This window comes from Columba livia, chromosome 5, assembly GCF_036013475.1.
Source record: "Columba livia isolate bColLiv1 breed racing homer chromosome 5, bColLiv1.pat.W.v2, whole genome shotgun sequence".
NCBI lineage: Eukaryota > Metazoa > Chordata > Aves > Columbiformes > Columbidae > Columba > Columba livia.
The window spans coordinates 58106523-58134432 of record NC_088606.1 but is presented as its reverse complement, the minus strand read 5'-3'; the positions used below and the strand labels follow the sequence as shown (position 1 = coordinate 58134432).

Genomic DNA, 27910 nt, shown 5'->3' with positions numbered 1-27910 from the left:
TATGGCACTTCCATGTGTATAGTGTCGTTCATAGTAAATACAGGGTGTTTCAAAAAGACAGACCCAGTTTGAAATATATCCTGCTTTGAAATTAGGTCCGTCTTTTTGAAACACACTGTATACCCAGTACACTCACTGGCTTTCTATCTGTGGGAGAAACCTATATATTAACATGTTAAATGGTTTGACTATTGAAGAGTACTGTGTAAGAAACAGGCAAGCTCTGTTGGTTCACATTTACTTCAGTAAGTACTTCTTTTGCTTATAGCAAAATTTTAGCCCCCCAGGGATAGATTGCAAAGTGTCAAAACAAATTTTCACATTTTCTGAGAGAAGTCACTGAGTCACTGTTCTGAGTTTAACAGTAAGCTCTAGATTTTGAATTGGAAAAAACAGCTATTTAATAAAAAGTTGAAAACCTTGTTGTCTGGAAGGTGCAAAAAAGTTATTTAATCTGAGGAAAATAGTTAGGAAGATGAGGAAAGAGAAATAAAGATAGATGAAATAACGAAGAGTTATGTAAACCAGGAGATGGAGCACTCTTGGGGATGGCAAGTAATACTATAAACAATTGAAGGCTGTAGTTTCAAATAATGGTTTTCTGAGCTAAATTTATGAGTGATATGCTCTTGTTGAGGAGAAAGGTATGTCTTTGAAGAAATCTGAAGTAATTAGTGCGGTGACATTGTAGATGGCCCTTTCCTTAGGGGTTTTTAATATACTGCTGGTTTGAAGATATGTCTTTATTGCAGGAATATGTGATGTGGTATGGATAACGGAACCTAAAAATCCAGGCCAGCAAGTTGAGATATTTGGTATTGTAGGATTTACACTCTTTGTTTCTGGCTCCTGACCCACTAGGCTACACATGAAGTCATCCATGAAGTCATCTTGTATGGTCAGAAAGGTCTGAAGAGTGGGTAGGAAGACTGAAAAGCATGTGGGGGCAACTCTCAAGGTTCAAACACGTAGCAGTTGTCACATGTCAGCTGCTAAAAGTAATGAACTATGTGCTCAACTGAAGCTAATCAAATATCAAAACAAATTTCTACCATGTGAAGTAAAAAGACTTTGCTTAAACCTCAGTGAGGTATAGCTTATATTCGATTATTCATTAAGGTATAGTACAACTCATGTATAATAATTTCTCCTGTGAACTGAGGCTTTAGGAGAAGTTTAAAATGTCGGAATCAAAACTTTTTACTAAATGTGTATCTGAATGGTGTTCTTGTATAAGAATGTAGCAGGCTAAATTTTGAACCCATTCTTAGATGGCTTTGTAATTCATCTGATGTAATGACGGTTTGATTTCCTTTTTTAGTTGCTTGCTGCTTCAAAGCATTTTATTGCTCTGTTCTGAAAATCGCATTAATTTATCTGTTGTTGCCTTTTATAGTCTCAAAAGAATGTCAGACTTGCTGTGAGAAATGCAAGTACTACAAGGAGGTGATAAAGCAGTGACTTCTCTCCTAAAGACTCAGCTGTATGTTCGGTCTTTTCTTAGGCTTGCTTTTGGAAGTGCTTCGTACAGAACCACACGTGGAAACAAATGTGCCTCTATTTAAACTGTACACTGTTTAGTTGTTGCTGGTGGTTTTAGATGTGCAGCTCGCATCAAAGTGAGGGTTTGGTAGAGTGCTCTAGCAGTAGAAGACTCTGTTTTATCCTGTGGGAACTACTGCTAGCAGTTTACAAAGGTTTGTGTTTTCTCTGAGACCCCCTTTTTTTTTTTCATGAAGTAGAGAGAAATGAGGTAGTTGTAACAGGTTAGACTACAGGAATTGGAGGTAAGCGTGTGGTGATACGGTGCAAGGAAACAAAAAGTATTTATGTAGGTTACCAGCTCTGTTGTGCCTGCTTATGAGGGTGTTGTCACTGTAACGACTCTCTTAACATCTCTTCTAGTGTTTCTTTCAGGGCAGTGAGGTCACAGCGTATAATAAGTTTGAATGTAGATATCCAGATAAAATACATACCTACAGTTAAATTTATGCATTCAAACCCCCAAATGCAAGATTGCTTTTTTACTTTGTTCAGCACTATTAGTTTGAGGTCTGTTTTGATCAACAGTCATTTATTTGTATTCTGTTGCAGAGTTGCTTCTCATCTCATTTTCCTTTTCAGAGGAATGATGTGACTGCTGAAATCTCCAGATGTCAACACACAGGCCATAGCAGTTGCTCACATAACTACTGAAATACAATGAATCCAAAAGCTCTTTCTTATTGAACTCATGTTCCACAGTTTAATTTGGTAGGAGTTTGGCTTCCAAAGTGGAATTTAGCTGTGCAGTTGCAGGGGTGTGGAAGCCAAAGTTTTGACTAATGGTATCAGGAATCTAGTAAAATGTTTGAGTGAGCAGACGCGATGCAGAATGTTAACACATCAAGTGGTTTATTGGTGCAGTGAATTTAATCGTGTTAGCCTTTATACATAAAATACAAAGCTTGACAGGATTATTAGTAAAGTATTAATGAAATCCACCAAACTAAGCATATGGCTATAAGGTACAACATGTATGAAACGGTAAAGTTAGTTTCTGTAGTTGTCTTAAAGATAGTGCTATGAAAGAGACAGTTAGATGGAACTGTAAACAAAATTAAAGGCCCTTTAGCTTAGAGACAGATAACATCTTACTTAACTGAATACAGCAGATTTTCTACCATCACTTCCCAAATGAGTACATCTGGCCTATCAAGTGGGATGGTAAAAAGGGATGGATGCTAGATCTAGTAATTTTAATTACCTGGATTTGTTCCATTGAAATGTGGTTGCCAGGATATTGTTGCCTGAGTTATATAGAAGACAAATGCAGATGCTATATTCTTGCTTGTACAGAGAATAAGGATTACAACATTTTTGCCAAGTTTTCCCATTTGAGCATTTTTCATGCAGTTTAAAAATACTGTTTAGTAGTCATACCTGTATACTTGAAGTGTTGTGTTGTCTCTGCTTCTTAATGTGAACAGAGAAGTTACTCTGTATGTGAAGAATCCATCCAAGATGAAATAAACAAGAGAGACCTCAGCAAGGTAAGAGATTAAATTTGAGACAGATATTTTAATTTCATTTCTTGTTTCATACTTGTATAAATCAATGTGTTCAGATCATTAACTGAGCATACTGCACCACCAAATCTCAGAGTTTTATAGACTAAAACAGGATTATACAAGGGCTAAATTGAAGCAGGATAATTCAGGCTGCTGATTCAGATAACTTCAGGTCCTTTCCTCGCTGCTTTGCAATACTGTATCTAAATTCTGCCATGCGTCTGCAAACAACCCTTCTTCCCCACTCTTTGTTCCTGTTCCTTGCAGGAGCTAAATTCTTCTAAAAGAATAATTGTTCTAAATGTCCTGTGAATTGGTTAAGAAGTAACATCTTATTAGCATAAGGCTTTTCTCATGGTCAGGTTAAAAGAAGTGGTGGGGGTTTTTTGTTTGATTGGTTGTGGGTTTTTTGTGGGTTTTTTGGTGTTTGTTTGTTTGTTTAGAATAATATTTTAACAAATTATGAAGTTAAATATCTGATTCTATAGTTAAAGTGTGTATTTTAGCAACACCAAAAACTATCTCATGCAGTAGCTAGAAAACAGAGGGATTTTCTTTTGGAGGCTTTCTGTTGATGTGCCTGTATACTGGCGAGGGATTTGCAGCTTCCTATTGAAAGCCTGGGATTTCAGAGTGATGTCAGGGGACTGTATAGTTTGCTACGTCTTTAGCACACCAAAAAGTCCTGTTCCAAGTCTGAAGTTGCATGAAAATGAAGAGGAGTCTTGCAATCTGGACCAGAGATAGTGTCGAGAAGCAGGGTGGGGGGTTTTAAGACATGTTAAGACAGACTAAGTTTTTCATTCAGAAGGTTACTAAATGTAGCAGAGAAAATTAAATTTATTAATTTAAAAAACAATTAAAGAAAGAAGGGGAAGAGGAGGGGAACTGACTTTGAAAACATGAAACAAAAGCAAACACAAAAACTCCACCTCAAAACCAAACCAACCAAAAAACCCCACGTTACTTTGGACTTTGGGGAGAACCTATTCAAGCTTACTTAAACTCAAACTCAAAAATCAAATGTAAATGCAAAAATAAATGGACATTTTACTCTTGGCTGTATGAAGGGACAGCCATTCTCCTGCTGCAAACACACACAAACTTTGCATCCTCTGAAATTACTGCTTGACAGCTCAGATCCTTTATATATTTCAGTCTTCCAATCTTGTGCTTTCTTGTCTTTCTTTTTTCACCCCATCTACAGCACTCTACAAGCAGGTTAATTTCTCCTGTGTACTTGTGTACAGATGTATGTTAATATTTCACATTTGTCTCTGCAATTTGTAAATGGGTAGTTTTTTTCCTATCTCATGCTGACCTCTCTCCAACAACACTGGGACATCCATGTGCTGAAAGATACGTTTTGTCATTCCCGATTGCAGCAAGATGGGATGAGGCTTTTCATTAAGACCACTCTACTGTATGGGGAGTGAAGAAATGGCCACTGTCCTTGTAGCCACCTCCTGCCCTAGAGACAACGTGGGGTGACAGCTCCCAGTTTTCTGAGTGGTTTTGATTAAGTTTTGCTGAAGAAGGTTTTAGGCACCCACTTTCAAGAAGCTGTTTAGCAAAGAAATGTTTTTTAAAAAGTACCTGCTGTACTACAACTTTGTTAATTTATAAGAACAGTGTCAATGGAAAAAAGGTTAGAATACTTCCTCTTAAGAGCACAGCACGTGAAATCCAGTGGATTGGAGGTTGATCTAGCTGAGTAGGGGGACAGAACATGAAAAGTATAAGTTCTTACAACTGTTTTCTCTGCAGGTGGGTGAAGATCCAGTCACCAATTACATAACAAAATTTACCTTTCATAATGTGTTACCAAATTGTATCAGCAAATCAAGGTATATACAAAAGGCAAGGCAATATTACCATACCAAAAAGGGACACGAGGTGGTCTCTGGTCACCAGACCTGACATAGAAGAATTATATTTTGTCCAAAGGCATCTTTAGACTTCTGACCTAAGTGTTTAAAAAGTGCATAGTAAAATGGCAAGTAACTGTTAAGTCACTCTTAGAAAGGAAATAATCCTAAGCATTATTTGAGGAAATGCTGGAACTCTTCAAATAGCACTTCTATTTTATGAAATTTTCTTCTGTTTGCGTGGCACTGCTTTGATAAGTGAATCATTTTGGTTTTCTCTAGTGCAAGCATAGTTTGGTCTTAATTGTGCTGAAACTTATGTCATTTTTATTCTAGTAAAACCTGAGAAATAAACTGGAATTCACTGCATGTTTTAGCAAACAATAGATAGTTGGATGAGGTTCCTCATGAGTTATTGCTTATAAGGCTTTAAAAATACGATCTGCTCTCAAATTGTGCTGCAAATGTGGTCATACAGTTCTTGTTCAGGCATTTGTTAGACTTCTGTATTGAGCCCCCAGGGCCTGCATGCTGTGAGCTTTCACGGATCTTGCTATGCACTGCTAAGTTTTCCTCCTTTGGCTCTGGTATTTTTCCTCTGCTGCTGCTTCACAGTAGTAGGAGTCAAAATCTCAGCTGTTTTGGAAACATCCTGAATGTTTGGTTTTCTGTCTTGTTTGTCTCTGAGGGCAAGTAATTGACTAACAGATTCTTCACATTACTCTACAGATATGTTGTCTAAGGGTTATAGTTCAAGTTTTCCAAAAATGGTAGAAGCAATACAAGACACAACAGTTTTGAGGGAGTCCTAAAACAACATGACATTTTACTTCATGGTGTGAAAAATACCCAATTTCAATGAAAATAAATATATCTTCTGTTGCTTTTGTCTTCTCTCATCTGCCTGAAACAGTTTGGGGAATGAAGGATGTCCAGGATCTATCATCATTATTATCTTCTAAACCATTAAGTTCATTCAACTTAGTACATTTTATCCTGACTAGGTTTTTGTTACTAGACATGCCGGTTTCTCATTTTCTTTCCTTTTCGTAGCTTTGTGAAGATTATTCCAGTCTCCTTATTGCTGTGGACTTAGTGCATGACTTCTTCCCAAGAGACAACTCCCTTTTTATTTTCCCTCTTTCTCTCTCCCTGGTTTAAGCACAGCTGGCTCTCAGACCCCATCCCTGGGAAGGATAAAAGTAGCAGCTCTCTAACTCTAGCCAATAATCATTAACATTCTACTACTTTAGTCAGAGCAATGGAGAAATTTCAGCTTTTTCTGTTGTTCCTAGCTTGGTATTCTACTAGCAGAAATAAACATTTTCTATGGATAAAGCAATTTTCATAGTGATAATATTGTATGATCTCTTATTCCTCATTGATACATATAACAGTTCCCCAAATCATTATATACATTCCATTGACTTCCACTTAATATGCATATATCTGTGGTAAAAAAATCAGCAGAAAAGCTTAAAAAGATTTTCTAAGCAGCCTTTCTTGCTTGTGATTAATTTATTACTTGTTTTCCAGTTACCAATAGGAACACAATTAGTGTGATGTGTAAGAAGGCTTATCGCCACAAATCAAAGGATTCATAATAGAATTTTATATGTAAAATTCAAATCACTAAGGGTGTGTGTGTGACTTTTGCACACTTCTTGTTGCTCCTTCCTGATGCCAGGTTGTTTAACAGATTAATCACCAAACTACTTGTGTAAACATCTGCTGTTTGTTGTCTCTATTTGATGGTGAGCTTTTTTCTCCCTGGAAGTTCCTGCAGGCTTTGGATACATCACTTAAAATAAAAAGTATGGGAGGGATAATTTGGTCATCTAGTGATAGAATGGATTTTAATTGGAATAGATTATTAGTCATGGTCACTCTTAGTTTTGCTGGCTGCCAAATTTGGATTTGAGAGTCATTTTCTCTGGAGTGTAGAGATAAGAACCTGTTGTTCAGTTGTTGTACTTAAATTTTATTGTTTTGATGGGGGAAAAGCTGGTAGGTGTGTTTTGAGTTTTTAGTTAGTTTTGGTTGTTATTGCTGGTTGTGGTTGCTTTTCCCTTCACTTCTAAATCTAGGATGACTATGTGTAACTGCAGAAGGGCAGAGCCCAGGTAAGGTCTGAATTCCAGCCCCTTCGATTTTGTTCTGTTACCTGTATAACAGAGTTTTAACTGGGTATTTTGGTTTTCATTTCAGAACAAAAAAGATTTTTAGTTGTTGTTGTTCCTGATTTGAATGAATCTCTATGAAATTTAAGCTGATCAAATTCTGCTGAAGCTTCTACAGAAGTCAAATGTAGTTTTAGACTCTATTTATTTAGCTATATCTGGCTCTATCTAATGTATCCTTACCAAAGGAAAAGAATGGAGCTATGCACAGCATTGACTTAGTTACATGTTATTCTGATTTCTCTAGCTTCTAAAGTTGCATGGTGTTTGCACATGCTCATTTAAGATTTCACTTATTATTTTTAAGATGGAAAGCTGATTATATGAGATTTTAGATATTCACTTTTTATATGTATAATTGCCTGTTCTCAAATAATTCTACATATTCTCTTCTGTACTGAAATAACTTTTCTGCACTTCACTGTCCTATCAGTTGAATTGCTCCCATCCATGCTGTTCTTTCTCAATTGTTTGCTTTTTATGAAGGGTTTTCAGAGCTTTATTTCAGTTGGCTGTAAGGCTGTAGGAAACTGCATGTGAAAATCTGAGTTTAAAGATTATTTTCATATATATATATATATATATAGTGGACTATACAATTTTGTCAAAACAGAAATAGAGTTGATCAGTTGGAAGAAACATATTTGCCTGATACAGCATCCTATTTTTCTTCTGTAAGCAAATAACAATACACATTTTGACATGATCAGAGTTTGAGAATTTAAGAAAATACAAGAATCTAGTGTAGATTCAAGAATACAAGGACTGGCAGACACTCAAGACTAAAACCTGAAAAGTGTCAAATAAGTCTAAGAAATGTAAATGTAAAAAACCTGTAAGTCTTTGCATAAAACAGAGCAAGCACAGTGTGTTTTTTTCTGAAGAGGCATCAAAGCAGGACAGAAAGCTAGTTTTTAAAAGCTTATTGGAAAGTATTAGCCAACTGTGCATTTCTCCAAAGAAGGATCAAATACAACAGCACTTTAAAGCCCAATATTTTAATGTGCTTGTTCAGCATGTTTTTGTTGTTTTGGGTTAAACAGTGCCTTGCAGAAATCAGTAGTTCAGGACTAGTCAAAAAAGTAGATGGGTAAAACATGTGCTTTTTTCACCCAAGCCCTGTTTGGTTGGGAGGTGGGAAGAGGGAAGACTTTTGTGCTTCATAATAGCCTTGATTTAATTCTCTCTTTATTCTTCTAAAAGGATAATTGCTTCCTACCAGAACTGCAACTGCATGGTATACCTCTGTGCGTTAGTTATTTTGTTTTTTTCAATAAGAAGTTAGGATTCATGTTTGTGAATCAGGTAAATAAAGGGCTTGGGGGGGTTTCTTTATTTTTATTTTTCAACTTTATGGTTTAGTATCACTCCTCTGATTTACTACCTTTTCTCAGCAACCTGTCTGAAAATATTAAAGGTTATACTATGCTTTCTTTATGGGTCACTGCACTTAATTGTTTAAAGTGACATTTATAGAAGAGCATATTTTTAGGTAAGTGACTTCAGCCTGTGGTATTTCATGCTGGTAACTAAGTGTAAAAGAAGTGCTTTACGTACATTTTTAAAGACATAGTTGTCCATCTAAGTAATCATATGGAAATTGCAGTATACAGCTGCATAAATGTAGGTCGTATTGTGTGAATATTTTAATGGCATTAATTAAAAAAAATGCAATACCAAGAAAGTGTCATCATACTGTTAAAGCAATTAAAAAAATTCTGAAGTGCAGAAACTTTCAGTTTGTAGCATAACTGATTGTGGTGTGAAAGCCCTCCATGTGGGTTCTGAGGATGAGGACAAGAATTAGATCTGTTTTGTTGTATTTATACTGAGGAATCAACCAAGAAAAAAATATTTTCCTTGGTGCCTTGAGCAAGTTCCTTTATCCCACACAGTTAAAAACCTTCTAGTATTAATAAAACCGTTAAAAAGAAATATGGGTTTCAGTGCACAAAGAGGGATAAAAATTGTCAAGAAGAGTATTCTCCTCAAGGAGGGTATTTCTCCTCGAGGAGAATGCTGTATTGTTTCAAAAAACAAATGTTATCTTAACTTAGAATTGAGAGGGGGAAAAAAAAGGGTATGTCAAGTAAGTGAAATTGTAAGTACATGTCCATAGCCTGCAGCAATAGCTTGGAGAAGGGTGAATTGTATTTAAATCTCAGGCTGCTTGGAATGCTATAATTCTCTAGCTATGTAATTTGTCTTGCTCATAATGTCATACAACTCAGCACTTTTGCTGTGGAATTAGCTACTTTACAACTGATCCCCCTCCTTGGCTTATTTCTCTGCCTGCAGCTGCCTTTTATTCTCCAGCTCTTCCCACAAAGAACGTGTAATTGAATTGTATTGTACAGCAGCCAGACTTCCAAGGGAAGGGAAAACAGAAACGCTTTGCAGCTCACAGGAAGAAAGTTGAGTCCGTAAGCTTTGACTGACAAGCTGCTTTTCAGAATGAGACAGGCACCTAGGACAGGTGTGTGGCTTTTCTGGAAAATAAAGACAGCACCTAAAACACTGTGAAGCTCTTTGTTCAACTTGGGAAACAGTGGGAGCATTTCCAGGGAAAAGGAATGCTGATAGTTATTTTTCCTAACAGAAGCAATCCTCTGCAAATGCAACTAATGCTGTCAGTCAAGAGAAAATAATGGAGCAATACTGGATAGTTTTCTTTCCTCCCCTAGTAAAAGCTATGCAGCTTGTTCTAGAGAAAACATTAATCTGTCAAAGCCTACACCACCATCATCATACACCACGCTGCTGCCATCTTTTCTTGTCCTTCTAGTAAAAGCCCAGATGTTCTTGTGAACATCTGTGGGATAGGAGGTACAAAGTGCAGTGGCTTTCAGCCTGCCTGTTTCATCTCTGTTATTGATCTGTTCCAACCCTACTGGAGGGAGAAGGAAGTAATGTGAGCTTGTTACCAGCCTGGGACCTGCAGGAGTACTGTGCATCTCTTAATATTGGTACCTTATGCTACAACATCCACTTCAAAGCATGGTACTTTGGCACTCTCAGATACAACACCAGTCTTCAATTTATATACATGGGTGCACTTGTTGGCACAGTTATATATCACACTGGTAAATTTTTTGCTTACTAAACTTCTACTACAGTTGCAGCATCAGAATATAAAATGGCTGGACTCAAAGCTAATTAATATGCTTAATATTAGGTAAACTCTTTCAGTTCTAGATCACCATATCTTATCAAAGTTACTGGATTCTTACTATCCCTTATTATTTGTCTGTTCCCTTTCTTCAGGTAGGTACCTCTAAGTAATATCAGAGTTGTTTTGGTTTTGCATTGAATTTGTTTGTTTGTTTGTTTTTCTGTTATGGGGATAGTAGGTAAAAGAAAGGTATGTTTCAAATAAAGCAAATGCTACCTCAAAAAGCAGAACCACTTGCTCTGGTGACGAAAACCTGACAGTGATGAAATGTTTCATTGCCTTGTTGCAGTCTGAGATGATCCAACTCTGAATGTGCATTTCCTAGTAAAAGCATGTCAGTCTCTTGTTCTGTGGAAGTTCAGTATATCATAAGCTATCATTGATTATTATATATATGTATTTAAATATAGGTTAGGGTGTCTACTTATCAGATTTTTTGTTTTTTGGTTTCTTGCTGTTAGAGGTTTAACATTTCTTTTAAAATAATAGATAAACATTATTTTTTATAGTTCTATGTATGATGAGTATGTCTATGAAAAACAGAAAATATTGCTCATAACTAAAACAAAAACCCCCATGCTGATTCTGTTAGTGTTTTTGAACAACAACACTTGTCTTTTAAAACTAGAACATTCACCCAGAAGAGAGTCATAGGAAGAGAATGTACAGAAAACCAGGTCACCTAGTTGCTCATTAGGAAGCACCCAGCAGGAAATTATTATCAGAATGAAGTACGGGAGGAAATGTAGAGAGGTGGTATTATGGTTTAGATTTGAGATGAAAAAGATACAGATCAGGTGGAAGGATGAAAAGGGGAATGTGGAAAGAAACAGGCATAAAAAAGATACTTTAGAGTCTCATGTTGATACTGGTATATCTTTGCAACAAGTCATAAAACTGTCACTCAGGCAGTTCTAGAGGCACGATGGAAATGCAATGTGCTTTAAGGGTGATCTGGCAGAAATTCTCAATGGAAATGCATCCTTTTAAATATTGGCAAAGCATGAGGCACCAGTCCTGTGCCCAACAGCTCCTTCTGTATAAAGCTAGGAAAAAATAGAATAAATGATTCTGTTAATCCCAGCTTTCTCCTTGCAGTGCTTCTTTAAGGCAAACATTTAGCTATGTACATGTAGATGGTGATACTGACTATGCACAACCAATTAATGTTGTATTCTGAAACTGCCAAAGTGCTGCTTGACAACTTTAGAATAAACGACAGAGTAAAATTCCAGCCCTTAACACACGTATTAACCAAACTCAGTCTCTGCTCATGGTTTGTGCTTATTTTTACTTTCTGCTGTAGGAAAGGAGATCACTTACTGTGTCCCTGATAAAAGCTTCCCACATTACTTCCTGATAAGTTTATTTTTACCATGTGGTAAATGTACTCTTCACCCTGCAACTAATTCTTAAAACCTAAGGCTGTTAATTGAGTCTGTAAGCATTTTGGATAAATATAAGTAGGATATATGCTGATATGAAGTTTCATGTGTGATTAAGAATTATTATTTAGGATTAATTCTGCAAGAAAATTTCAGCTTAAAGCTTAAAAAATGGCTGTCTTATCTACTTTTTCTAAGAAAACTCAAAAGTTATGCTTTTATTTCTATTGATTAAAGCATCTTCTTGCAATATTTTACTTTCCTTTTTCTTAGACGGGAATGCGGACTGGAATAGGTTTAATATATTTATCAGTGATCTGGGCAAGGGAATCAGTTGCACCCACAGTAAGTTTGCAGATGACACCAAGTTAGATGGGAGTGTTGATCTGCTGGAGGGCAGGAAGGCCATATAGAGGGATGAGGCCAATTGTATGAGGTTCAACAAGGCCAAGTGCCAGGTCCTGCCCTTGGGTCACAACAACCCCATGAACACTACGGGCTTGGGGAAGAGTGGCTGGAAAGCTGCCTGGTAGAAAAGAGTCTAGGGGTGTTGGTTGATAGCCAGCTGAACATGAGCCAGCAGTGCGCCCAGGTGGCCAAGAGGGCCAACAGCATCCTGGCTTGTATCGGGAATAGTGTGGCCAGCAGGGGTGAGGGCAGTGATTGTCCCCCTGTACTCAGCACTGGTGAGGCTGCACCTCGAATCCTGTGTTCAGTTTTGGGCCCCTCACTGCAGGAAAGACATTGAGGTGCTGGAGAGAGTTCAGAGAAGGGAACAGAGCTGGTGAAGGGTCTGGAGCACAAGTGTGATGAGGAGCGGCTGAGGGAACTGGGGCTGTTTAGCCTGGAGAAAAGGAGGCTGAGGGGAGACCTTATCACTGCCTACGACTACCTGAAACGAGGTTGTATGATGGAGGGTATTGATCTCTTCTCCCAAGTAGCAAGTGATAGGACAAGAGAAAACATCCTCAAGTTGCACCAGGGGAGGTTTAGATTGGATATTAGGAAAAATCTCTTCACAGAAAGGGTTGTCAGGAAGTGGTGGAGTCACCATCCGTGGAGGGGTTTAAAAGACGTGTAGATGAGGTTCTTGGGACATGGTTTAGTGGCAGAGTTAGGTTAGCTGTTGGATTTGGTGATTCTGAGGGCCTCTTCCAACCAAAATAATTCCGTGACAGGAAGTCCAAACTTCAATATGAATAATAAATTCAGGAAGAAGCATAACTTTACGATTTTGGCCTCCATTAGTGTGCAGTGCTAGTCTCCTTCAATTGTACTTGAGAGTTCAGTAGTAGGGTGTTATATGTACGTACATCCACATGGAAGGAGAAGCCTGTCATCCTTTGGAATTTTTTTCTTCTAATTCTTCTGCCTGACTTCTCACAGACGAGGTAAGATGGAGCTTAGTCACAGTGAGTATTAACCTCTTCAGGCTTCTAAAAAGATACCCAGAAACTTAATTGTAAAACTTAATCCCTCCTCTTCTCCTGGAATCTTTCTATTGTAGATTCCTTCTCAACCTCCCACCTCCCCACCCCCAAAATCAAAACAGAAAATGGGCTCCGATGGGAGGTGTTCTCTGTGGATAATTATTCACCCTGTGGTCATGATTGTGTCAAGTCTTCTGGAATATTTTCTTCGACTGAAAAACTTTTTTTGTTTTAAATATCAATAGTGTGAGAGCAGTTTTCTTCATTTAGATCATCTTCCCAAAAGGTTTTTCCGTAGAACACAGGACAATCATTTTAACAATGTATTGAACACGTTACTTGTATACATGCTAAGGTTTTGATTACTCTTAGCAGAAATCAAAGCTGAACCTCAGAAAACAGTTAATTAGACTAAGTTAAATGTGTCACTAATCTCAGAAGTCTCTGTGTATGCTAAAACATATTCAATACATTCACCTTTTTGGCAGGGCAGATTTTAAGGGCATAGAAGCAGAACAACTTCTTTGCTCACAAAGGTTTAAATTTCCAATACTGTTTTGCTTACCCTTTAAACTATTATAAACATCTTAATATAGTGCTTTTATTGGAACTTCACTTTTAAAAACCACTTTCTTAAAGGGAGGAGGAAAAAAAAAAGACATGAATATGGGAACTGAAAATATAATGGTTTCTGTAAATGCTGTATGTAACATATCCAGAAAGACTTGGCCATTTAAACTGTTTGTCAGTTTGAATGATTTTATTGGTTGTCTGGCAATGAATGCTAGTAAATAGGTTGACATTTTGTTTCTTAGAGTCTGTTTCTCATATAGAGGTTATTAGCTGACTATTTTGAGACTGAGAAAAATGTTAGCTTTATAAATAAAAAGACTTGTTATGGCTTAACTGGTAGGTTTTTTTGCAAGCACTTTGAGTACTTCTTTCTAAAGTCTCAAATCTTTCCACATAACATGAACTACTTTACAGGATCATCTGTATGACGTCAAAGCAAATATTATCTGTATTGTCAATATAAATTTTTCTTTAAGATGACTGGGCTCTAGCATATATCCCCTTAACTTGTTCTGCAGGCCCTTTTTTGTTCTGCAATTGCGTATTCTTTTAACTTGACATTTCTGATTTATGTGAAGTGCTTCACTTTTTCTGTAGAAATTGGAAGTAAAACTCCAGCCTTTCAGAAGACTCATCTAGAAAAGTTGCTGCATAAACATTATTAAAAGTACCACAAAGTTTTCTTACATTTTGCATAAATAATCTAGCATAGCTGCTCAGCTGACTAGCAGAGTAAATGTTGACTAATTCCATCCTGTTGAACCAGCATCCGTTTTAGTTCAAGTATTCTAGATTCCAATGGGGATTTAATATTCAGCAGGATGAGCGAGTCCCAGATGTGGAGAGTTTATTGCATGTCCTGGCTTGTATAATTTTTGTATTTACTTATCACAGCTGTACTTGTTTGGTTTTGGTTTTGTTTTGGTATTGTTTGTTTGTTTCTCCTGTCCGGATGAAGCTGGCAGATAATATTACCACACAGTGTTAGAGATGCATGAGATCTGCATGATGGATGCCAACATGTGCGAGAAGACAACTTCACTCCTGTGCACTTCTTGCACTGTAGCAGTAGCAACATACAAGCCAGAAAACCCACAGAAAACACAAATCTGATGCAAGATTAAATATTTAAATCAGCAAAAAAATTCCGTGCAAGAAAATGAAGACACACAGGAAATCTTGGGCATAAACTTGAAATCAGTTAAATAGTTTTTCCATACAGCTGAGGAGAAATTAGATGGTGAGGGTGGCTAATACAATTGATTCAGTGAACAAAATTGACAGTGCTTGTTGGCATTTGTGAGGTGGACCTGAGACTGACAGAAATGAATTCTAGATGTGGTAGGACAGAAGTCTTAGCTGATAAAAATACTTTTGGGAAGTTTTTAAAATGAAATATGAAAAATCATGTAATAGAACTGCAGTTTTAAGTGCAGATATTATGATTTCTGCTGCAAATTTTAGCCTATCTGATGAATAATCTTTATACTTTAGTCACTGTATAAAGAAGACAGCATATAATAGTATCTTGCCATTTACATTTTGTCAGCTATGGCATGCTTCTTTTTTGTCCCATGGATGGCAATTATGTATGGGCAGAAAGGATAGTAAGCAACATTTTTTAATACAATGTATTTTAAAGTCATGAAGCATAAATTCTTCAAAATAATATGGGAATTCTCTTTTATATAATTCTTTTCTAGACATTGCTCTATACATATGGTGGAGGTTTTACAGCTTTATCTTGAGACCATCAAAAGCTCAAACGAAAACACCTACAACTCTTTCTACCCCAATAAGCCTTTAGGGTGCAAATTCTTATCTCCCAGAACACCCAATTAAAGACAAAAAGTGCGTGTAGCAAGATCACTTGTCTGCTGTTGCTCCAAGCTTGCATTTGAAAATGGTTGTGCCCCAAAAATGAAGTTTGTGCATGAAATCTTATTTGTACTTCAGCCCTGAGGCAGAACTCTCAATTATTTCAGTATGACCAGGTTTCTAATGCTTGTGTTCAGCTCTTCAAAGGCAAAAGTAGAAGGGTGGTATGAGCTTCTACTGTATGTGGCCAGTGAGCTGTATTAGAACGTTTTAAAAGAAGCTGGTATCACCAGATCTGAAGAACAAAACCATAACAAACAAAAAGCCCTATGAAAAGTATTTCTTATGTGATACGTGTTACTATGCCTTTTTCATACAGTTTTAACAATCTAGTTAAATAATTGATTTTTAGATGCTGAGATTCCCTCATTGAAAACCTTAGGTTTTTAGTTATCAGGTTTCACCTGTGTTTGGCCAGAGATTGTTCATATTAAATAAATCCCTGGGCAAAGCATCTGCCAAAGCATTGAGCGTGGTATAGGATACAAAAATATACAAGCAGTTTCAGGAGCTGAAGACTGATGAAAGCATCATTTTCTACTTCTTATGAGTACCTCCAGGGTCCTTCTGTGTCCCCCAAATACTGCCTAAAGAGCAGGGGTCATGTTTGTTTGAAGCAAGTGGATGGGCCAAACAACATGAAATTGAAACTGTCGCTATAGATTTCTCCCACAGCAGGAGCAGTAGCTTAAATCTTCTTTACAAGCGACTGACTTCATGAAGTTTCTAGGAACTTGAGAATATTTTGAGACCTCTACTACTTAAACAAATTTTGGATAAATTTGGCCAACAGTTGTTATGGAATGCTTGAGTAATAAACAAACAACTTAATCAAAAAGTTTTATTTCCCAGAGGATGGTAGTGCTAAAAGGCAGTGGGCAAATTGTTCTGTCCCAGATTGGGTTCAAAGCAGTCATTACCATGCAAGTGGTGCACACAGATTTAAGAGAAACACTTCTATTACATATAAATGAAATGTTTGACACTTGTGGCCTAGAAATTCTGAGAAAATAAAATTTAAAAATGGTAAGACTTCTGTAGTTGCAGATAACTGGATGGAAAGACTGTAACTATGCTGAGCCACAAGAGAATACTTTGAAATTGAGTTTGTGGGTAATAAAACAGTAATTCAAGAAGATGAGAGGAGATATGTTAAAATGTCTTGTCAGAGAGCCAGTAATGGTGCAAAGGACTGTAAGTGGACAAGACATTAAGACCTGAAATGTTTTTTGAGACACCTAGCTACTCCCATGATCTTGGGATCAAGGTTAAATGCCGATGCTAGAGAAGCTTTCCAGAACTTTTTGTACTATGTTGATTTTGGGGATGAAGAACATCTTAAATGTAGAATAATAGACTTCCTAAGGGCAGCTCAAGCCTGATATGGCACAAATGAGGTGCCCAGCCTCTTATTTCCATATTTCATAGGGACTGTGCTATGTTGCAATCAACTCATCTTTGCCCACTTCTCCTACAAGCATCTTCATGTTTCCATGCATCACTGCCCTATGGAGTGTGCTTGACAAGTCAAATAATCAAATCCTTGCTTTCATTTGTCTGATCCATTCCTGCCTTGCTGCTCTTATTAGCCATTATCAAAAGGAATTTAATTTAGTATCATTGTTTGCTCCATTCTCTTAAAGCAGCCCTAATATGTCCTCTCCTAACTCACTCCCTAGTAATTTTACATCCATTCTGGTGCAATTTTTTGATGCTTCCCACCCTCAGCTCTCTTATCTCTACTTGAATTGTGAAAGGTTTTTTGAACGGGGTTTTGGCTTGTTTATATGTAATAACTTTACAACACCTAAGCAGAATTCTTAGTTAGGATCTGTGGATGTAATTATACTACTTATAAATAATCTGAATTGGCTAAAGGACTGGAGTAAGATCTGTGTTTCAGAGCTGGCAGCTCTGAGTCACATGCATGTGATTCTTCTCCAGGTACATGACTCTAGTGTGGTAAATGTTTTGTGTTTCTTTTCTCTCTTCATGTCCTGTTTGTAGCCACATTCTCTCATGGGATACAAGCAACTTCTGTGGACTTCAATGGAAATTATTCATACTCTGCAAGTGGAGAGCAGAGCCATGACTGGACTGAAGCCAATGTTCTTTACAAGTTCACATGCCTTGTATTGGCTTTCTAATTTAGACTCCTTCTGACCAAGTAAAGTGTGGGGGGGAGGGAATGAAAAATAGTAGCAGCTGTTTCGGTAAAAAATTCTAAGGGTTAACATAACACGATGTAAACTATTTCATCTGTTCTTCCTACTTGCCCATTTTAATCTGAAATGAGTAAGAGGAGCCTTATATGCAGTGAACTTGAAGAATGCTAATGGGATGTCTGCATCATGTTGTACTCGGAGTACTTATGCCAGAATAGGAAAGCCTGTAATTCTGTAATTCTCTGAGGCAAGAAAGAGGCTTTCTGAAGAGTTACTTTATATTTAAACTCTCATTCTAATGTTAGACAGCCTGTTGGATCTCTGAGTTAAAAATTGCTTCAGCTTTAGTTACTAGAGCCAGATGTAACATTGACCTTAAATGGTAAAAGCTCCCAAGAGTGAAAGAGAGGCTGGCCTGAGGGGAAAAAGAGGAATAACCGAAGTTTTAGGTAAGTAATCTCTATAACCGAATATAAGCTCTTTTTCAGCTGTGAAGCAGAACGGAACCATATTTCCTCCTTAAAGGTACAGTACCTTGTTGTTGTGATACTGGGTAGTTGGTTCTTTCCACCTCTTCCCTCTAACCCCTTCAAATTCTGCCTCATCTTCAGATTTTAGCTGCTTAAAAAGTGGATGTAGTTGTTGAAACCTAGTTCTTATGTGCTGTTTGGGTATATGCAAGAATGAAAAAAAGAAAAAGCTTTGTTAATTATACTGAGACTTGATTAATAAAGGTACGTAGTCAGTAATTCAAGGCAGCCCGATTCACAGATACCGTTATCTGTATTGTGCTAACCATTAGAGAGTCTTAGTTAGCAGTGAGATGTGTTATAGAGAGATATCATCTTTCTTTGTTCTTTTAATTGTGTGACTTTCCTTCCCTCATCCTTGCTTTTAACAGTGCCGGAGTTGTTAATTTTGACGGATTACCTACTTGTGCCTGGAAACTATCTTTTAAAAAAGCATTTCTGGAACCATTTATTTATACAGTATGTGTTTGGTTTTAATCCTATTAGATGTAAATTAATACCATAAAGTTGTGTCTAACTGGAATGCTGTACAGGAAGAAAAAACACACGAACAAACAGCAAACCTTCAAGTGTTAAAGCATGTTTGCTTCAGTATGGAAAAATCACAGTATTTACATTTCCAGATATTTCAGTCTTCAGTTTTATCTGCGGTATTTCATAGGTACTCTGCATTGAAGTGCATTTTATTTTCTTGGCAAATTAAAACACTTTTTTTTTTGTCTTGCTAATGTGTATGTTAAGCTCTTTTTTTTCAGAGAGCAGTATGTAAACAACATGAAAGAATGAGGTCAGCACTAGGAAATTATAGCTGAAATTGAAGACTCAGGTTTCTATTACTAACTCATATTAGTAACAACTTGTCTCAGTGAGTTGATCTTTTCAAATGGTATATAGCATGGCTTCATCTCATGAAAAATTGTCTGCAATTAGCAGCAGATTTCCATCTTTACAGAGTGATTAGACAGTAGTTTTTAGCTTATGCTGTGCAAAGATTGGCTGAATTCAGAGTTCTGAGCATAGACAGTGTTCCTGCAAGTGCTAACAGTTACTACATTTATATTTGATATGGTAGGCGTTGTGTATACTTTAACAAAAGGTCACTTCATCCAGCTTCAAGAGAGTGTGACAAATGAATATTCCTTGTTAAAACATTTCAGATCTGGTTGCAAAACTTGTAATTAATTTTCCTTTTATTTTTCTCTGGACTATCATTAGTGAACAGTTTAGTACTTTTAGGTTCATCTCCCAGCTGACCTTTATTTTTAAATCAACAACCACATCCCAAATCAACAATTATGCCAAATTTGGAGCTTAATCTAACGATACAATCCACAGAAATCTAAGTTTATTAGAGTTAATAGTGGAAATTAATATTCTAATATGTTAAATGCTGAATACTACGGAGTCCTTGCTCTTTTAATATTCTTGTATTTTCTAGCCTCCAAAGGTCCTAGTTCTGATTTGCTGCTCTTGTGTGTGTTACTGTACTTGTAATGTTACATGCTCCCCTTCAACTTGTGCAAGGATGTGCAACTTTATATTTAAGTGTTTAAGTTTTAATAAGTAGTTTTTAAATTTGTGTATGGACTGGAGTATCTAATCTGTGTCTAACTCCTCCATGTCTGAACTAAGTATATATTTATAATAGCTGAAATGCTACAAGATATCATAAACTATTGTTCTTATTCCATACAATCCTTTTTATTTTGTAACTGAGAATATATAATGTAGCACTTAAGTGTAAATTCATCTTCAGTAAAGATGTAAAGATTACAACAATTGTAATTTAATACAAGACGTATGGGTTGCTATTTGTATGTAGCGAAAACTGTATGTTAACATTGGTACTATGATAAAGTACCTAGGATTACCAATGTGTTTGACTTATATTAATTCATCTGCTTTACATCGCCCTGGATTAAGCTCTAAATTGGCTGCAGACATGAAATCTGTATACCTACCTACCTCCTTTGTTTTTATATGTTTGAGTCAGTTTTAATAATTATAGTTCTATTTATCTGGGACCCAAGCAGTGGAAGAATAATATACCAGCCAGATCCAGTCTTTAGTACCAGCTTCTTCCATCCTCCTTTGGATCAGTCTGTGTTCTGACAGCTTTTAGTGACAGTACGGAGTCAAATCACTTTTTGAAAAGCTGGATAAGATGGAGTATGCAAGTGAGGTATAGGGGGTTGGTACCAAAAAGAGGCAGATGTGAAAGCTTCTTATTTCAATAGTCGTATGTGTATGTTCCTTACATGTCATAGATTCTCTTGCCTCATCTATTTGTTGTTCTTAAAGAAGTGTATAAATCCAGGAAAAGGAAGCATCAAATGGCTTGTGAGTGGAAGGGGAAGGAAAATCCTTGCTATCTCAAGGTTTGTGGGCTATTTAAAGATCTGAGGGATTTGTGGGCAGAAAGGGATCTTTTTTCTGTCCTAACTTGCAGCCTCCTGTAAACTAAGCCGAAGAATTTCCTTGTGATGTGTCCTTCACTTGTACTTCTTTTGAAAAGTGGGTCAAAGAGATGTTTTGGATCTCAGTATCACTGACGGGAAGGAAATCTGAGTGGGTGGTGGATCTTTGTAAGCTTATAAACCAGTGACTAAGACATGAATTATTGCTTAGGTAGTGCTACATTATGGAGGACTAAGACTGTGACTGTTATGGTAACCCTTTGAAATAGTAACTCAGTTTCCCTCCCTGGAAAGTAGGTCCTAGGAACTGGGAAGAGGAGAGAGGGATTTGATACTTACAGCAAGTGGACTTGTAGCCTCAGGTTTTGTTGGAGAGCTTGGGCTCTAACAGCATCCCTGGTTTGAATTCTCTTCAGTAGGTAGACATAATGGCCTTTTTCTGTATTTTTCTTTACTTTTGTTTATTTCAATGCGTCTATCATTAATTTTACAGTCTGAAAAATAATTTGAGAAGTTTGGTTTTACTTGGGAATTACCAAATGTATTAAGTATCTGAAAGAAAAAAAAACAAAACCAACAACAACCACCACCCCTCCTCAACTAATAGCTGAAATCAAGAATAGCGTACCACCCGCTAGAACTCTTACTTGCCCTTAAAATGTACAAAACCCAAAGTCTTTAGGTATCAAAAGTCATCAGGGACCTGTAAAATTGTAGATATGATCACCTGTGGGTTTGGACAAGTAAGGCCAGTAGAATATGATTATGGTTTTAAAGCATGCGTTGCTTGGAGGGGAGGGGATGAGAGGGGCAAGAAGGGAAACACGCAAACTTGACAGCTAATGTATGTCAAGTGTGTATGCAAACCTGAAAGTTTCTTTCCTCAGCTAATTCTAGAGCATATTCTGTTGTGTTTTGTCATGATACAAAGTTATACTTTAGAACCTCTGTGCTGTCCCCTAATTTACATGCAAATACACTTAGCTTGGTGATTGTCCAAACAACACTGCTGACTCACGGCTATGTAATGGGCTCTGCTGGGCTAGTTCCTGCAATTTCTGAAGAGCAAAGGAGTTGAAAATTGATATAATAAATGGGGGAGGGGGCAACAAGGGGGAAGCATTTTGTGTCGGAGTCGCACCAGGTTTATCATCCTGGGAATGGATACGTGGTAGAAATTCTGTGCTGCTGCGTCAAGTAGAGCAATTGCTTTGGGCTAGGGGCTTGCCTTCAGACTAAAATTATTGCTGTTTATATAATTCTGCAGGGTGTTTTGTAACGCTGAAGTTATACATGGGGAATTTGGCTCTGAGCCTTTGCTATTGAAGTCATCAGCAAAGTTTCCATTGACTTCAGTGGTGCCAGTTGAGGCTGTTAGTGAATATCACAAAGGTAAAGGCTACATTAGTTAGCAGAAAATTAGCCTGAAATCTAGGAGAATTTGACTAGGAGCAATAGGTCTGTTTTTGCCCATCTTATTTTGGAATTAGAGAGATGCACTAACAAATGGTAGGATCTGTAGGATGAAACCTGTTTCTGAAATATTGGAAAAGAAAAACTCACTATTTCATTTTCAAATGTTCCACCAGATTCCCTGAAGTGCCTCTGCAAAGACCTTTTTAGAAGGGGGTGTACGTGTGCAGGTAGTAGAATATATTGAAATGTGAAATGTGGGTTAATATTTCACATTAAAACTCCTGAAGTTGTGTTGAACTGTGCCCTAACTGCTAAACAGAAAAATGAAAAACAAAGTCTTCAACCAGAAGCTGAAGGAGGGTTTGTAGAGAGGAAGGGAGGTAATCTAATAATGTATAAAAATGCACACACGCTCCACTATTTCAGCCACTGCATTTCTCATATTTTTATTTTCCAGTAGTGAATGAACATGACTGAGCTCTGGGCTCATGGAAATAGCACAATATCATTAGGGGCCTAGTTGCAACAGAGGGTGGAGTTTGTCCCAGGGGGAAGTGCCAAGTCAGGTTGATGTTCTGCACATCATCTCAGACTGGAAATGTCTTGTAAGCAAACCTAAATATTGTGCTTAGTTCCCTATGCAAGTATAGTTGTGCCTATCATCTTGACTTCCCTGAAGGCTTTTGCAGTTAATGAACTTATCATTCCTATTTTTTTATAGGTGTAATTATCAGCATCACTCTAAAAGCTGTTTTTAGTAAGTGCAGTAGCTAGGGGAGCAGTCTGTAGAAAACTGAGTTGTATCAGCATTCTCAAGTACCTTCAATACTTCAAGCAAGATTGGAAGACTTAAACTGAGCTGTGTTTATTCACTGGACTAAGTAAAAATATCTGTGAGGGACAGGGAGAAAGAATTTTGGGGATATATTCTAAAACTTCAGCATGTAAAACTCTTTTTTTTTTTTTTTTTTTAATTAATCTGTGCGCTGAGCTTTTGGGACCTGTTTGAAATCTCTCCTGCATGAAACACAGCATTAAAACGTCCCTTCCAAAAGTCATATATTGTGTGCTAATGGAACAGACTCACTGGAATATTAACAACCTTGTACGCTTATAAGAAGCTCTTGACATTTCCTGTTGGATTAATTTTTAAAAATCTTTGACATTTCCTGTTTAACAGATTTTAAATGGGTTTTTTTGGTAAAATGGCAAACATCAACCATCCTACTCTATACAAAGCTGACATATAACCATAACAGAAAGGTGAATAATACCTAAAGATCCCCCAGGAAATCTGTCCTGTTGCTTCTTGGTATTTCCTTGTCTAGGAATGTACTCAGAAATTACATTAAACACCAAGTGGTGTTTTTCACTGATCACTTGTAGAAATGACACAGAACTCAAAGGACTGAGAAAAAAATACTGTACTATATTACAAAAATGATGAATGTATTTCTTAATGTATTTTCTTAAACAACATAGCAGGTCAAACTCGTTTATTGTAAATCACTGTTGTTGTGTTTGGAATGTGCAGAGCGTTGCCCATGCGCGTGAACTAAGGGTTTGTATCAGTGGATTTTGATCACTCCTAAAAATTCTCTTCCATTTAATACAAAGACAATTTCCCTTTTTCTGTTGCTTCACAGGTAAAGATGAGAGTTGATGAAAAGTTATTTCCCTTCAAAGTAGGACTTTGAAAATTTCTTGCATATCTTTTACAATATTGGGCACAAATCCAGTTTTTCACCTAATCTTGTTTTCAGGTAGTAGTTAGTGATACACTTTCTCAGAACAAACTCCTTTAAACTCACAATATGTGTTACATTTATCTGTCTGTTTATATGATTCAGAGACTGAAATTGGGAGGTTTCTTCTTCCTTTTGAAGGTGGGCACTGTACATTCATCTTGTGTACTTATCTTCTGAGCATCTGCTTAGAAAATAAAACAGCATGCCATTTTGACATCCAAGAAAGTGCTATAAAAAGTCTGTTGCTATGTTTAAATGCCAACACTCAGTTGCCATAGCAATAAAAATCTCAAAAATGATGTGCAAATTACCATAGTGCATTACCAGCCCTTTCTGGAATAGGGAGATTGTGGGACTGAGAACATGATAAAGATGCTCAATATATTAGAGGGTGGAGTTGCCACATAGTTTCAGGTGCCCTGTGAGCAAATCTGTGAGCAAAGTGTCGCCTAACTGTACAAATCCCCAAGTAGCTGTGTGAAAAGCGACAGTTGGATCCCTGGTTAATTCAGTTGCTTCTTCATGACTTGTGTGACACAGAGTTCAATGCTTTGAGCAAGTTCCCGTTTCTTTGCCAGAGAAGTTGCTGAAAATGTTGACCTTTCCCTAAATTCCTCTGGTCCCATGATATCAAGTGTGAAAATCAAAATACAGAGTGCATTGGACTGCGTAGATTTCCTCCCTGTAGCATTACAATAGTTGGTCTGAAATGCCCTTGTTCCTGAGGCAGCTATGGGAACCCTGCTATCAAAAGGAAAAGAAATGAAATAGTAGCTAATGGAATCCTTAGCATCTCTCGAGGGCTCAAAGCCTTGAACATTCAGTTGCTTCTTGAACAGAGCAGGAAATTCAACTTCCTTCATCAAACATAGCAAGTGAAGGAAGACATGCTGTTTTGGCAACTGTAAGCTCAGTTACGGAATTGAATTGCTACTTTAGGCATTTCTGTGCCTTGTTTACCCTTTTACTGAGAAACAAGTTAGGGAAGACTTGGAAAAGTTGGAACCTTGTTTGAAAGCATTATGACAGTTCTTTTCCTTTTATTTCTAACTGCTTGAAGAAACGTCAAGGTTCCAATGGGCTTGGCTTGAAGTGCATATGAGTGTGCTGTTTAGTTTGGATATAGTAATCCACAACAGTCACATAATTATTTCAAGTGTTTTCCTTAATGTATGCTTTGAAGTGCAATTGAGAGGTCTGATATCAAGAATATATCAGTGGTAGAAATACATAGTTTAAGTTTTTGTTTCAGCTGTTAGCTGATGGTTAATGTTTTTGTTCAAGGGTCTCTTGTGCTGGTGAAGGGATTCTTTGAGGCACTATGGTACTCTGTGGTTTGAAGGCACACCTAAATCCTTTAATGCTTCTAAGTACATTTGGGCTACTTTGTTTTTGTAAAAAGTCTGAATAAACTGCTACCCCGTACATGGTGTATAGTTTTTCACAAAATAAGAGTTGCAATGTTACATAGATAGCAGCACCTCTCATATTTCTACGACAGAATAGCTTGTATTTGCAACCACATTATAGTATTTTTCTGTAATGAATTTTGACCATATTACAATTTAATTCTAATATTTCAATTTTGGTTTTAACTGTTGAGAAATTTGACATTGTGTAGCATTATAGCTGCACAAACTTCCACACACATGGAAGTGTGTGTCTTTCTCAGCCTCTATGTCGCTTGTTTACTTTCCTTCTCAACTGTTTTGCATGGGGCACTAGACAATCACCTTCCAAATGGGTTAATTCTTACCCAAAAATGTCAACATTGGTTGTGGCTTTGTTTTGGTTTTTAACAGTTGTCACAGCAGAGTCCAAATGTTAGATCTATAAATATTTGATACTTATTACATTTTTCATAGAATTCCAGTTACTATCTTTTGTGTCAAGCTTGGGAGATGCTTCTGTGGTTACACATAGTGTGCCTGTAAAATTAGCATATCTATGTTTCATTTACAATAGTGTAACTTTTACTGTTGGTGATATGTGGTTATACAAATAACCTAATTGGGAAGGAGAAGACAATAGGAGATGTGTGAAACTTTTTGTGTAGTTTTTATGTTTCACGAAGCAGTCAAATACTTGAAATACAGAAACATGATTTTCCTTAGAAGTATGTCCTATGCGTGTAGCACCCTCATCATGATTGTTGCAATGTCAGTTTATTCTGTATTTCAAAGCTATTCTGTATAGTCTCTGTTTTGGATGCTACACACCTGAACTTGCATTTGCCATGCAAGTGCACACTGCCTGATAGCTGCCATTCCCTTTGGCTGGAACTGTTCACCAGCTGCAAAAAGTTATTGCAGTGCAGGGGCAAAGAGGGAGAGTAGAACAGACAACATGGCTGCTTAAGGTTTTTTTGAGGGCAAAAAAATTATATGGCTATTGGTTAGAGAGACACTTCTCATATATTGTTCACTAGTCTTGTTTAAGTGTTAGGTATGTGGTTATTCTTTCCAAAATCTATTTTTGGTTTTGTTTTCCTTGGAATAAAGATTGTGCTGTTATTCTGATTGTCAGCCAACTATCCTTCTCCTTTTTTCCCTGCCCTCTCTCGTTCCCTCCCAGTAGCCTTTGAACTTATCCAACTTGTTGAACTTGGCAAGAGAGGATCTCAGAAGTATTAAATTCCTCCAAGTGAAAATCAGTGGTGTGGTAGGAGAGGAGGGACCCAGCTTAGTGCTGCTATGGGGGAAAGGCTCTACTGTGAGCTGAAATCGTTACTGATTCTCTTCGATCTGCCAGCTGACAAGCTGGCATGTGCGAAGCTCAAAACCAGGCACAGCAAATGGTGTCTCTTGTCCCTCCAGACTGGCAGGAGACTAGGAGACAAGTAGGTTTATTATGACGAGAGAGACAAGATGCAAAATCATTAAAATTAAATACCTGAAGAACAGGGATTTTTTTGCTCATCAACTTAGAAACAACTTGTTTCTTAATGTAGAGAGACATACTACAAAACTAACTGTGCACTGATAACTCTTTTGGAAAACTTTTTGCAAATGTGTGTGAAATGGATCATGAAATCTACATGCTGATAACTCCTGTGATTTCACACAAGGTTCTAATAGTTGGTGGCGGTCCATATGTTTGTCATCTTTCCAAGGCCTGACAGAACACTGTTGGATTGTGAAACAGACACTCATCTATTTTGCAGATATTTTCATCAAGGCTGCAATGCCTAAAGGGAAAAGATCTGATGTTTCTAATTCATTGCAAACAAGCTATAGACTCTACTCAGTCTGCTCTTCAGGCGTGTCAGTCAGGCTCATGGGAATGTTGTTAGTGGACAGGTTCTTCCCATGGTGAATAAATGTCAGCCAGCTGGGTAGAGGCAGCCATTCTAATTAGATTTCCCTTATATAACAGATGTTTTGAAGCTCAGCCAGGGAGAGTAAAGTAATATCCAGAGACAGCAGCCCTCGTCTGCTTTCTGGTCATCTGAAGAAGGGCAGCTGAGGATCGAGAATCTCTTCTCTGAAAATGTCCTGGTATCTGAAGTGGCTTCTCCACTAATGATGTGTGTTCATTTGTGCATATATGAGGTCAGTGTGTAAGCTCTAAGGTTGATGAAACTCCAGGAGTTCCACATCATGGACATTGTTGACTTGCACCTGCTCCTTTAGGTACCCTTTTAATCACCTCTCCTAGAGTTAGGTTTTTCTTGAAAATGTACAGCAAAATACTGGACTCTTTCTCTGACAATTACTCAGAGTATGCAAATACCAGTTTTATGGATCAGATCATATGTACTTTATTTCCCCTACCCCCCATCTTGATTTCATGGGTTTTCAAAAACATTGGGAAAACCACGCTAAACAGGTGCTCACAAAAACAAAGAGACATTTGTGATCCCATTGAAGAACTTCCCCTTTGGCTTCCTGCTCACTTTAGCAATTTCTAGAGGCGTAAGAAACGTAACGTGAGAAATGGCAAAGTAACATCTCATTTGTTCTTAAGCAAACTGAGTAGATACTTTATTTCTGTTTGTCACTGATTAGTTATTCTGTGATTATTTGAAAGAAATTAACCTGTGGTAGCATCCTGTTTTCTTTCTTTGCTTGATCATCTGTTAGGAAGGAGTTGTTTGTT

General features: G+C 37.3%; 1 protein-coding gene across 18 annotated transcripts in view; it reads left to right on the top strand.

Annotated features, from left to right (window-relative positions):
• Positions 1–27910, top strand: part of IRAG1 (inositol 1,4,5-triphosphate receptor associated 1) — a 112551-nt gene that overhangs the window by 21861 nt on the left and 62780 nt on the right. For 2 of the 18 annotated variants that reach the window (XM_065066178.1, XM_065066177.1), the window contains exon 1: positions 17577–18150. The exons of 4 other annotated variants lie outside the window; for them this stretch is intronic. The gene's annotated coding sequence lies outside the window, so the exon portion shown is untranslated. Of the gene's footprint in view, positions 1–2807; positions 3033–17569; positions 18227–27910 lie in introns of those variants that run through there. 12 more of the 18 variants (XM_065066187.1, XM_065066185.1, XM_065066186.1 and 9 more) reach the window with 10 other exon arrangements.